The sequence below is a fragment of the Eptesicus fuscus genome, chromosome 7 (genome assembly GCF_027574615.1).
Source record: "Eptesicus fuscus isolate TK198812 chromosome 7, DD_ASM_mEF_20220401, whole genome shotgun sequence".
Classification (NCBI taxonomy): Eukaryota; Metazoa; Chordata; class Mammalia; order Chiroptera; family Vespertilionidae; genus Eptesicus; species Eptesicus fuscus.
Window position 1 is genome coordinate 78,945,868 of NC_072479.1, and position 13,341 is coordinate 78,959,208.

The 13,341-nt window shown below is 41.8% G+C and overlaps 1 protein-coding gene and 1 long non-coding RNA gene across 2 annotated transcripts in view; one reads left to right on the forward strand and one right to left on the reverse strand.

The window, feature by feature from the left end:
• The window catches only part of PLEKHA5 (pleckstrin homology domain containing A5), a 215,268-nt gene that overhangs the window by 171,356 nt on the left and 30,571 nt on the right, over positions 1–13,341 (reverse strand). The gene's annotated exons all lie outside the window — the stretch shown is intronic.
• LOC129149818 (uncharacterized) lies at positions 1,019–7,368 on the forward strand. Its single transcript, XR_008556635.1, has 3 exons — positions 1,019–1,456; positions 2,506–2,599; positions 6,500–7,368. It is a non-coding gene; the product is annotated as an uncharacterized LOC129149818 (long non-coding RNA).

The following is a 13,341-nucleotide window of genomic DNA, read 5'->3' on the forward strand; positions in this document are numbered from 1 at the left end:
ATGGGCCATTCATGTACAATGTAAAAAATAATTATAATAGGGACATTGTCCACAACTGCTAATATTCTATTCCTCTTTTAAAGGAAGTAAGGGAGTGGTAGGAGGGGCAATGCAAAAGCCAGGAAGTAAGCCTTGGGGATCCAGGGCGCATCACCTCTGGTATTTTGGTGAACAATGGACAGACAGGTTTGGATTCACACTAGATCATCCTGGTTAACCACTCGCTCAGGATAAAATCGTTTCTCAACTAAATCCGGTTTCCTAATCTGTAAACTCGTCTAGCACAGGCATGCCCCCTTGGGAACGGGCCTTTTATTCCATGCTGCATTCTCTAAGGAGCCTATCACAGTGCATCCAGAGTTGGCCTTCCATAAATCTTGGCTACTGAAGTGAAAAGCTATTAAATCTTCCACATTTCTGTATACCGCGCAAATGGAAACCAAAGTTAAATAATGGTACTTAGGACAGTACCAGCTATTTTCCCTTTTTTGTGAACCCTCTTCAAACTGCTCACGGCACAACGAGGAAGTAACCACGCCCCCCTTAAATGGTTTCTGTGTTTGAATAGTCTGACCAAAATATACAGAAGTTTTAGAGGATAAAAGACATTACAAACCACGTAGAGTAGGAAGTTCCCCAAGGTGGATCCTGTAGAGAATCTGCCCAGTCGCAGTTAAAGCACAGGCTGAGCAGGTATTACTGGTTTCCAGTTTGAACTCGTTTTCTTTACTCACACTTCAGACCTCGTTTCTGAGTGTCAAAGATTTTATCTCTGCCAATTTAAAACTGATTAAGAATGTGGGTGAACTAAACGTTGTCCAAAGATCTGTAAAAATGATGTCTAGGATGCTGACATAAAAAGGTTCCTATCCAGAGATAAGTTTTTTTTTTTAAATCCCAGATTTACTATATGAACCGAAAGGAAACTTGGGTGAAACAACCAAGAAGGAAGGCATTTATATCTTAGGTTTATAATGAAAACAAAAAATGTTGGCTGAGCATCAGCACGAACTGAAAGGGCAGAGCAGGACAGCACAAAATGTACTGTACCCTCCATCCTGTGTAACTATGTATCAGACTCCTTTTTCTTAGAAAACCGCGAGAATGTAACAATTGCATGAACCTGCCAATAGGAATGTAGAGAAGTAGATTCAGTCCAAATTAGGCAATCTCTGTAACCCACGTCACTTCCCTAAGCCCACCCAAATGTCCAACCCTTTATAATTCATCACTCCCCCGGAGTTCGCTCTCTGGCCCCACTGCTGCGTCAGGAGGAGGCTGGGAGCCAAACCCGGGTTTGAATAAAGACTCTTTGCTTTTGCATCGGAGAAAAGGCTCCCTAGTGGTTGATTATTGGGGACCCTGAACTCTGGGCATAACATTTGGGGGCTCGCCCGGGGCTCCCCAATACCCACGAGGGACCCGATCCGAAGAGTCTGACTGCTGACTGACCGCGGTAAGTGTCTGTATTGTCTGTTCTGCGCGAGCTCGCTTCTGAAGCCAAATCTGAATTGCCCAAAAACGGTCTAAGTGGACGCACAGGTGGACCTTGGGTTGGAGGGTCAGAGGACGCTCTGATTCTCCGTCTGGAGGGGCGTAAAAACCCCCGTCTGGAGGGGAGTGGCTTCCCCTCAAAACTCAGGGACGAAGCGGGTCGCTCCCGCTAGTTGGCACAGGGCCATCGTCCAGCTTTTCAGTGTCTTTGTCTGTTTGGTTTTTGTGTTTTTCTGTGGACTTCTGTGGACTTACTGGACGGACATTATGGGATAGACTTAGTCCACTCCAAGTGAGTGGAAAGGGGAGCTTAATTCCTTCCCCCCCCCCAAGGCCATAGAGCTTCCTCAGGCAAATTAATCAGGTGACTGTTTAAACTCTGGTAAATATCTAGTAGGAGTCAAAAACTCAGACTGTTTGGTATATAAATATAAATGTGAAAATATTTGTTATCTCTTTCTGCTGTTTAATTTATTTAAAGATAGGGCGGACCTGCTATGGCGGAATATAAAGGTCTTTAGCAGCTGCTGAGACACCTTTTCTTAAGAGTCCTTTGTTCTCCGTCAGAGAGGGAATAAGCCCACTTAGATGATAAAAATTCCTCTGTTTGTATAAATGAAGGTTTCAGTTTGCTCTGATTTGTGAATTTACTGTATTAAATTGAATTTTAAAGTTCTAAGGTTGATTTAAAAGTATCCATTTATAACATTTCAAAGAACAAAAGAACTTTTATTTACAGCTTCCTTATCTCTTTTGGTGCTGGGAGACTCCCCTTACAGCTTCACAGGGCGGAGAGATGTACAGGCCCTGCCCCGGCCTGTGACATCATAGTCCAACGTAGAACTAAGGCTGAAGTTACTATTAACTCTTTATAGACCCCGTTAACCGTTTGTTTAACTTACTGTTTTCAGTTATTAGGATCCTCAGAGAGGACATAACCTGGACTTTCCCTTCCTCTCTCATCCTGATTCTAATAGCATCTGTAACTGGATTAAAAATCTTTTCTTTCAGGAGGCCATCCAGGCTTTCAGCTCACAAGAAATCTTCTCCTGCGAGAGGAGAGAGGGACCCCCCAGAAGGGGCTGGAGGCTCTCCCTCTCAACAGGTGTTTGTTTTGTGTTTTGTCATGTTGGTATCAGGACTGTTTGTTTTGTCTTATATTTTCTGTCATAATTGGGCCCTATATGTATATATTATTTATTGAGTTTTGATTTGTCAAGGTTTTGTCAGTTTGTTATCAGTTTGTTAAAATCCTCTTAGAGGACATTGAGTGGTTCTTCCCTTCCAGTTTAACCTTTGACTGTGTGATTGAATTACGGAGCTTTTTGCCTCTCCTGAAACAACGCTCCATGTGTAACCTGTCCCTCCCCGAGCCGGACTGCAGGATGGTTTTTCCTTCAACACACTGGTCCCGCCCACTGGCCTATGGCAGAAGCCAGAAAAAGCGACGATAAGAAAGGGAGGCCCCCATCAGGGGACTTAGAGGCAGTGTTTCTGTTATCTGCTTAGATCCCAAGAATGTAAGAATACTTATTTACTGAAATGATATAAGGACAGATGTTTGTTTGATATTTTGTTGTCTGCCTGGTTATAATTATTTGTTCGTATATAGAAGAAAAAACAACACATTTAATTTGTTGAAGGCTGAGTGCTCTGACAGGTAGCAACCCCCCCGAGTGGCCACTGGGATTCTTTTTTCCCAGGGGTGTTTTCTCTCTGTCAGAGGGGGAATCGGCCTGCCTAACAACATTTCTGTCTATATTTATTAATGTGAAGATATAAAGTTATAACAATTGTAGTCCAAAGAGATTTAAAGCAGAGACCACATTCTAAAATTAACTATAAGAAGAAAGCTGGAGCTGGCAAAGTCACCAAGTCTGCCCAGCAAGCTCAAAACCTAAATGAATCTTATTTCTGACACCTGCCACCACCCAGTCTTAATCAGTGGTGGAGGAACAGTATCAGAACTGTTTGTCTCAATTGGTCATTAAGTTTGATGTGATTAATGTACATTGTAAAACCTTTCAAAGAAAAGGAAAATATTTTGTAGGCCACTTGGTCCTTGTGTGTGTGTAGCAACTCTTAACTTATAATTTTAAAATCAGTAATTTTTAATAGAAACACACTCAAGCAGAGTGGCTTTTCAGAAAGGTCAGGGAGTCTGATTACAGTGTAGGGGTCACCGGTTCCCCCACGCCACTTTCGTTAGTAGGAGGCAAGCGCTTTTCCCAGTGGGAACAGAGAGTGGACTGCCAGATGAAAACGCCTCGGTGGGACCCGCGCCGCGCTCCCTGCCTCTGCCCACCCAGTGTCTATCCCCTCCAGGGGTTGTTTTAAGTGGCTAGAGGCAGCAACGAGGAGGGAAATTCCCTTGTGACCCCCTCCGCCCCAATGAGACCCAAGAACCCTCGGCGACTCCTTGGACACTTTTCACCGTGTTCTATAGGGGGCTTAAAGGCGGCAGCTAGAAATTCCCCTTTCCAGGCTTATCAGAATCTGAGATTATTATCTATAAAAAAATATGACAGTTTGAAATTCAAATGGCTGAGCCTGCTCCCTTCTCCCTCTGCCTTTTCTAAATATTTTAAAATAATAAAAGATTTGAGGCATGGTTATGCATTTTTGAAAGACATAGAAGAAGGTTTAAAGACTAATTTGAAATTGTAAAATTTATAAAAGTTTATATATATAGTAAGAAAAAAAGAACAGAGAAATATTAGAAAGAAGAAAAAGCCAGCAGCAAATAGGAAGGAATTAGTATACCTATTATAAGAAGCAGAGGCACAGGAAGAGAAAATGTCCTGGCAGGTTAGCTAGAGAAGCAGAAAGGGGAGACTCAGACTCCAAGGGTCTTTAACTTAGAGGAAAAGGACTGACAGGACCGGGGTTCCTTTCCATTAAGCCTCCAGAGTAACCTTACAAGTGGGGGGGCAAACCTGTTAGTTTCCTGGTGGACACTGGAACAGCCTATTCAGTCTTGACAGAGCCGGTGGGACTCATAACCTCTAAGAAGACAGCAGTCCAGGAAGCCACCAGACAAATTGCCTGTTTTCCTTAGACATAAAAAAGGACTATGGACCTCAGAAAGAACACGGTAACTCATTCATTTCTGGTCATACCAGAATGCCTGTACCCCCTGTGTAAACGTGACCTCCTACAGAAACTATTTGGACTGCCATCATATCCTTTGAGCGGGATGGAGCGGGAATTCTTAGGGGCAGTTGGATACTACAACCTGTGGATACCGGGGCTCATAGAGATTGCTAAACCTCTAGACTCAAGTACTGGGGGAATGCAGCCACTGAACTAGACCGAAGTAGAACAATGGGCCTTTGAGGAGCTAAAGAAGGCTCTCATCTCAGCACCTGCCCTAGCCTTACCAGACGTCAGGAAGCCCTTCCACCTCCACGTGAGTGGGGTAAGAGGCATTGCCAAAGGGGTTCTCACTCAGACTCTAGGTCCCTGGAAGAGACCTGTAGCCTATCTGCCTAAGAGGCTAGACCCCGTGGCAGCAGGGTGGCCAGCGTGCCTCTGGGCAGTGGCCACCACAGCATTGCTGGTGAAGGAGGCAGATAAGCAGACTCTGGGCCAGGAACTAGCCCTGACAACACCCCATGGTGTGGAGGCCCTCCTTCGAGGTGCTCCAGAGAGATGGATGTCAAACACCAGGATCACCCAGTGCCAAGCTCTTCTCCTGGACCAGCCCTGCGTCTGGTTCCATAAGACACTGGCCATAAACCCTGCCAGCCTGCTTCCAGATGATGACCCAGAGGAACCCATTCATGACTGCACAGAGGTAACAGACGCAGTACAAATGGCTCGCCCAGACCTGACAGATGCCCCGCTATCATCACCAGACAAGGTACTGTTCACAGTTGGGAGCAGTTATGTTCAGGATGGCATCCGATATGCAAGGGCAGCGATAGTCACCCTGGACCACACCATTTGGGCGCAGTCCCTGAATAGGGGAACCAAGGCACAAAAAGTCGAGCTTTTGGCCTTAATCCAGGCCCTCCGATGGGAACACAGTGCCATCCACCAGAAAAAAGGGTTACCAACTGCAGTGAAAAAGGACATTAAAAATAAGAAGAAATTTTAGCCACATTAAAGGTCATCTGGCTCCCAAGGGCAGTTGCAATAGTGCACTGCAAAGGACATCAGAAAGGGAAGACAATTGAAGCCAGAGGAAATAGAGCCGCAGACCAAACTGCCAAGGAAGCCGCCCCAAAACCAGTGGGGCCTTTACAAGTTTTAGTAACCCTGCCGTACCTGGACCTATGCAGACCTCCTCCTATACCAAACAAGAGGAGGAATTGGCAAAACAGAAGCAAGCCATTAAAGAACCGGATGGTTGGTGTACCCTACCAGATGACAGACTGTTGGTCCCAGAGGCTATAGGTTGGACGTTAGTTACCCAGTTATACCAGGCTACCCACTTGGCGTCACCAAGACTTCTGAACTTCTGCAAGGCAGGTACTCTTAGATAAAATAATTAAAAGCATAGTCACTAGAAGTACAGTTTATGCACAGATAAATACTAAGCAAGGTAAGAAGGTCCCCCTAGAAATTCAGGCCCCAGGGAAATTCCCCAGGAGAGCATTAGGAGGTAGATTTCACAGAAATTAAGCCACCAGCATCAGAGTACAAGTACCTGCTAGCTCTCATAGATACCTTCTCGGGTTGGGTTAAAGCATACCCCACTAGGACAGAAACTACCTCTATAGTTGCTAGATTATACCTAGATTCGGGCTGCCAGTAGTCATAGGATCAGATAACAGCCCCGCCTTTGTAGCCAAGATATCTCAAAATATAGCTCAAGCCTTAGGACAGGCATGCGCGAGACTCAAAAAAAGAATTTAACTAAATTTACCTTAGAAACCGGTGAAAACTGGACCAACCTCCTGCCCTTCACCCTCTTATGGGCCAGGTGTACCCCCTACCGGTAGGGGTTTCCCCCTTTTAGAGATCATATATGATAGACCTCCCCCTGCCGCTTCCTTTCCAGGGTCAGGAAGAAACTGAAAGCTGGAATTCATAACCATTCCCTTACTCAAGTCCTTACAGGCTCTGCAGTATACCCAGAGAGCCACCCATAAGCTTGTTCGTGATGCTCTGCCAGTGCCCACTGCGGACCCTGTACATCCCTTCCAGCCCAAGAACTCGGTATGGGTAAAGAAGGTCACTGCCCAAGGACTCACCCCAACCTGGGAGGGATGCTACACTGTTATCCTGAGCACGCCCACGGCTGTTGAAGTAGATGGCGTCCAGACCTGGCTACACCACTCCCAGCTCCTGCACCAGGAAACGGCCTGGATCCTGGCAACCAGCGGCCTCACCCGTGAGATCCCTAGCCTGGGCTCCACGCAGGCCAGGAGGAATCTCGACACCTGCAGGAGAGGAACTGGAATTCGCTGTGGACAGTACTGTTGGGGACTGTAGTACTAAAGGCCTTGGCCAGAAGTAAGAGACAAAGTAGAAATGCAAACCGTCTCATGATTGAGCCGGGTGTCCCAAGACAAGGGGGGAATGAAAGGGCAGAGCAGGACAGCACAAAATGTACTGTACCCTCCATCCTGTGTAACTATGTATCAGACTCCTTTTTCTTAGAAAACCGCGAGAATGTAACAATTGCATGAACCTGCCAATAGGAATGTAGAGAAGTAGATTCAGTCCAAATTAGGCAATCTCTGTAACCCACGTCACTTCCCTAAGCCCACCCAAATGTCCAACCCTTTATAATTCATCACTCCCCCGGAGTTCGCTCTCTGGCCCCACTGCTGCGTCAGGAGGAGGCTGGGAGCCAAACCCGGGTTTGAATAAAGACTCTTTGCTTTTGCATCGGAGAAAAGGCTCCCTAGTGGTTGATTATTGGGGACCCTGAACTCTGGGCATAACAGAATCAGGCATAAAGATGTATGTGTGGAAGCTTGACCTAAAGAGTGTGATGTAGTATATGTTCCTTACAAAGCTGCTGACAGAATACTAAATAAGAAACCCAAACCTCACATGGTACTTTCCAGAAGGCCTACAACACATCCATCATCTTCACCCCATTCAAGAGAAGAGATTTCAGCAACTGGAAAACTAGCCCCTTCAAGGTGTTTTGCACAATCTGAGTGGGTCTTCTCCTCTAGAGGACAGAACCAGGTTGCTTTTGTTTTGTTTGGTGGGTAAATGGTTTCTTGCTTTTGAAGAGAAAAGTAGAGGAAAATGGGTTGAGAGGGGAAAAGGGGAGAAGGTGTTTATTTTGGAAACCTTTAATTTATAGTGTCTGTGATACCCGCAGGTAGATACAGAAAAATGGGTTTGTAGCTGGGGAGAGAAGATTTTAGAGATAAAAATTTAGGAGGTATCAACTGTGGCTATCAATATTATAGTGAGAGGACAAGCTCACTCCAGGAGAGAGGCTGAACCAAGAAGACATGTGAAGGAAATGAGCAGTATTTAAGGTGGAAGATAAGCATTTTCAGCAGCCTGAGACCTACTCAAAGACGCAAACAAGGGGATTTTAACAAGTGGGAAATGGTGTCAAGGAAGAAGGATAACAGCCACATTAAAAAGAAACTCATGGATCTACTGAAAAGTAACTTGCAGAGAAAGGGGGAAGAAGTATCAGAGTGAGAGCAAGTTAAGAGAAGCCTTTTCAGAAACGGGGAAGCATGATCAAGTTTTCTGATTTGAAGACATGAAACAAGGTAAAAAGGGCAACCATTTAAGCAACACCCTAAAAAGACTTTGGGGTGATTGCAGGACCAACAGCAGAAGTGGAAGAAGAGTTTCTTGGGGGGGGGGGGGGCGGGGACGGATCACTCCTTTAAAAATGAGAATGGAAGTAAAGATGGGATAAAACTATCTCAATTTGGATGGCAAAAAAAAAAAAAAAAGTTGGAAAAAAGGAAGTTCAAAGGCAGCCTCACTTTTCACCAGAGAGAGAAGGACAGAGGTTGGATAACCTCTGCAGAGGCGAGGAGGGGCCATTTAAAGGGTCACTGAGTATGACTGAGGAGCCAGGCGAGAGTTGTAAATTAGATATTCATAATGGCCCCAAACGGCAGAGTTATTTTATTTTTCCCAAGAAAACAGAAAGGAGCAGATGGGCATTTAGCTGGCACACACACACACACACACAAACTAGGAATAGAAAACATGAACAAGAAGTCAACCACAGTTTTCCAGAGAACACAAACTCATTAGCAATAAACATCAGAGAGAACCTGGAGGCATACAGCCTCCTCTGAGACAGCATGACAGAAAGAGCAAATATAAGTGGTTTCAAACGCTGGTTCCTGGTCAACTAGCTATGATGTTGGTCAAGCTACTGTTTTTTGTCAGTCATGAAATAGGGGACAGGAGCTTGTAATAACTACCTTTACCCAATTATTCGGAGTATTAATGAAGATAACACTTGAAAAGGCCCAGTACTGTTTGATACTCAATAGGTACTAAGTAAATACAAGGGTTATATTTTTTTCTGCATAAAATGAGGACATTCGACCAGGCTAGAATCCCAGCCACTGGGAAATCTGTCTTAGGTTTAGTTGTGTTGGCCCCTTTGATTTTTTGGTGAGTTCCTTTCCACCACCTCCAGGGCTAATAATGATGCCATCTTATTATTTGACTTGTAAGGTGCTTTGTAGTTTACAAAGCACTTGCTTTCATTATCTCACTCATTAGTCCTGACAACAACCATACGAGGTAGACAGAACAGTTAAGTGCCATCAATTTGTGTATGAGGAGACTGAGAGGCAGGGAATTAAATGGCTTGTCCTAGACCAATTTGATGTTCATTTGTTCATTTGGTTATCTTTGTTCTGTAAAGTCGCTGAAGTTCATTAAAAAGAAAGATGGCCTGTCCTGTATAGAAGAACATAGACTCCCTTTGCTTGTTTTCTTAAAAGCTGATTTTATTTGTATCTTATTTTGAATCGTGCTTTAATATGCCACATCTTTTTGAAAAGGCACAAGTTAAACACTACCCATAAATCAGAGAAAACATCTAAAATCAGATAAAGTACGTAAAAGTAGACTGATGTGATGTTTGTTGATACGCAAAACACCTTCTGATGGAGTCCTAAATATTCCTCAATAATTTAATACATATGAGAATCTTTCCTGCACTCTACATTTACAGGTAAAATTTATTTCATTGAGGTGGGGCTACAACTTTTACATGAAAATAGTCTCTAATTTGCTTTCTTCTCTACATACAAATAGTACCCCAAGGAATCAGGGGGAATATATAGAGATCAGGGGATGAAATTCAGAAAAATCTATTAAGGCAGGAAAGAAAATATCCTTCATCTTCACTTTCTCCAACTGAAATTTAGCATTTCCTTCAATTATGAATGAATTCAAATAAGAAGCCACACTTGTATTAGCAGTACCTCTGATTTTTATCACCAATAGAATTCAGGTATTTTATATCATATTATAGATACATATTGCAGATACCTTGAAATATTATTTACACTCATCACCACTTCAAAATTACCATATTTATTAGACTCACTTCTAGACTTTACTTAACAAAGAAGCAGATATTGCTATGTCAATAATTTGTTTAAAAATTGTCATATCTATATTTCAATACGATTGACCTGCTTTGTAAACATGTGTGCGTGTAACATAAATCTTAAAAGGTTAAAAACTTCTGCTTCAAAGGATGGCTAAGACCCTGCAGAATTTCCCTCTTTGTGCTAGAATTCAAGAGATTTCCTCCTCCACACCCATCTCATCCACCCTGCCTGGCTTCAAAATGCAATGAACTCAAAAACAGAAAATGTGAAGAGTAAAATGTATGGCCAATTCTATATTCTATATTCCTTTTTTCCCCTCTCCTCAAATATGGACACAATGATTATTATTTATATCCACTGCCTCTAAATCCATTTCCTCTCCTAAACTTTGCAATGTCCTCTTTGCTTCCTAAACCCTAACACCACTATCAGTGATTAAAATGTCTACGGTAGACAAACTACAGCTTTTTAATACCCAAAGACCCATAATGTGTGTGGCTATACAATTGCTAGAACATGGTCTACCAAAATAAGAGAAAACAGCCAGGATAGGGAGGTGGGTGGGGGATGGAGAAGCTGGGGAAGGAAGGTGGACTATTGGAAAGAGCTTTATTTCTCATCTTCCTAGCAATTAGAAAGAAACAAGGAAGGAAGGAAGGAAGGAAGGAAGGAAGGAAGGAAGGAAGGAAGGAAGGAAGGAAGGGAAGGAAGGAAGGAAGGAAGGAAGGGAAGGAAGGAAGGAAGGAAGGCAGGCACGGACATACACATTTACACCCATGAAAACCACCACGTGGGTTGTGACACTGCTTTGGAAGGCAGAAGAAATAAGTGAGAGTGTGTCCCTAACGGAAGAAAAGATGCACAGGTTGAATGGAGAAAACAGTGAAAAAAGAAGACAGGCTGGTTGGGTTTTGATAGAAGACAGCCAAGCACATAGTTCAAGAGTCCAAATAGGAAGCCCAGGGTTCCTCATACTCATATAGCTCTTCTCCCCAGCTTCCACATATCCAGAACAAGGCCTCCACTGGAGGCCCGCCCCTAAGCCATAGGAGCGATCTTCAGAAGCTCAGAGCTAGAGACACTTCATCACACTTGGTTAAGAAGCGAGGGGGAAGGCAAGATTACAGTAGAGTGATGTATCTGTCCAAAGAAATAACTGCAAATGGATTTAAGTTTTCCAGTACTGTCAGTGCTATACATCATAAGCTGGCTGGTTTAAGGACAGATTTACCTACACAATATTGTTTCTAAGGGAAAATGCACTGCAAGTTCTATACAAATGATTTACATAAAGTCTTAACATGACTCATGACTGAAAACTACTTAAAAAAATTTTTTTTTTCCATTGATTTGTAGAGAGAGAAAGGGAGAGGGGGATCGAACTTGCAACCTGGGCATGTGCCCTGACCGGAACTGAACCAGCAACAGCCTTTCAGCACACAGGATGACACCCAACCAACTGAGCAACACGGGCCAAGGCCTGAGAACTACTTTTATTATTCTCAAACCACCAAACAAATGACAAATGCCGCAACAAAAAACAAAACAGTAAAAGTTTAAGAAATGACAAAAACATTAAGATAGTGGTAAATCTATTTTAAAAGAAATTAACAGGAATTACTTTGATATTTTACACAAATTTTAGTTGATTACACTTCAAGTTATTAAACACTAGGATACACAAAGTGTAAGTCAAGCTTAAATTTGGTATATAAATTCAATGCTTTAAGGTAAAATTTAAAACACACAAATATGGGCTATGCTATTCCTCTATAAAAACTTTTTTCAATAAAAAGTTTTCCTTTTCCTTCTTTTCTTTTTTTTCATACATAAAACACATTTTCAACCAGAAAAATCAAAATAAGAAATAGTATTTACATGATATAATGTTATTCTTTTAAAAGATACATCAAAAATTAGCTTTAAAAAGCATTTTGTTATTCTTATAATTAATGTTCAAATAAGAATGTAACAGCTTACTGCTACTTCAAAATACTAGGATGAAATGGCACATCAAGACTGTAAACACTAAAATTAAAAGGCCTACTATATTTTTCCAAAGTAATTGTGAAGGTTGACACGTCTATACTTCCTAAATTATTACTTGCCTAATTATACCGTCTTATTTTCACCCCCTCTATAATTTCAAGTACTATTTCATCACACCCTTGCTAATATAATATTTGGAATAAAATTTCTATCCAAAATTTTTTGTAAGGTCCTTACAAGAGGAAATATTTAAGTGCTTTGTACTTTAAATTCACAAAGCAATCTGACAAAAAAAAAAACGTAATAAGATCCTAAACCTGAATGGCTGGACTAGATAGTACATATAGAGAAGCTTCTTTATAATTTTGGTTTCTTTACACCTTATAAATAACCCATTTTCTTTGCCTACTTGCCTCAACAGAAAATATTTCCCCCAAAAGTGTTCAATATAATACTCTTATATGGAAGAGGAGTCAAAATTAAGAAATCCATTTCTTGTGAAAGAATGGAATGAATTAGTGGTCATCTTTTTAAAATAATCTACCAAGCTGCTGGCAGGAAAAAAAAAAAAAAAGTTCACCTGGCACATAATAGAAGCTCAATAAGTAATAGTTGAATAAAGGCATTTAGTGCTGAAAAACTTCCAGTGGGAATAAAATGAAAGTTGGAATAGCAACTTGTTCCTCTCATTCAAATTACTTAAATATAAGTTGTGTATTAAGGAAAAACTTTAAGGCAAATGTATACTAATTCCATTATATATTAAAATAAGCTTGTATTTTGATGTAAATATAAAGCAATTGCTAAAACAATAAACCTAACTGTAAACTTCTTGCATTTCCCCCAAATGATTGCATCAGAATAAAATTGCTTTTCAGAAGTTAAAAGATCTGATTTACATTAGATGAATAATGTTTTTTGGGGTAGTTGTTCCACCCCTCCTCCCCATTTACTCAAATGAGTGTGTGCAAATCTATATTATGGGAACAAAAGACTACCTTATGAGCCCAGGAAAATCTACTCATTTTGTTTTTTAAAAAGGGTATCTAATTTGAATATCAGGATTATATTTCTTTCCTTTGCCCTGAAGGAAAGAACATTTTCAGTTTTGTAGCTGGCACCCACATACTCAATCTTGGTTAATTTCCAAAAGCACATATGTTATAGTAAATCCTCTTCTTTCAATGCCAGAAGTTTTTGCTCTCAGAAATTGTTTTCCTGGCACATTCTCAACACAGTATTTCAATACCTGCTAATCCTGGAGAAACAAGAATGGCCAACACACTTTAGAAAAGTAAAGGTTCCATTTTAAATCTATAAAAGGGGTTGACTTTTTCTTTGA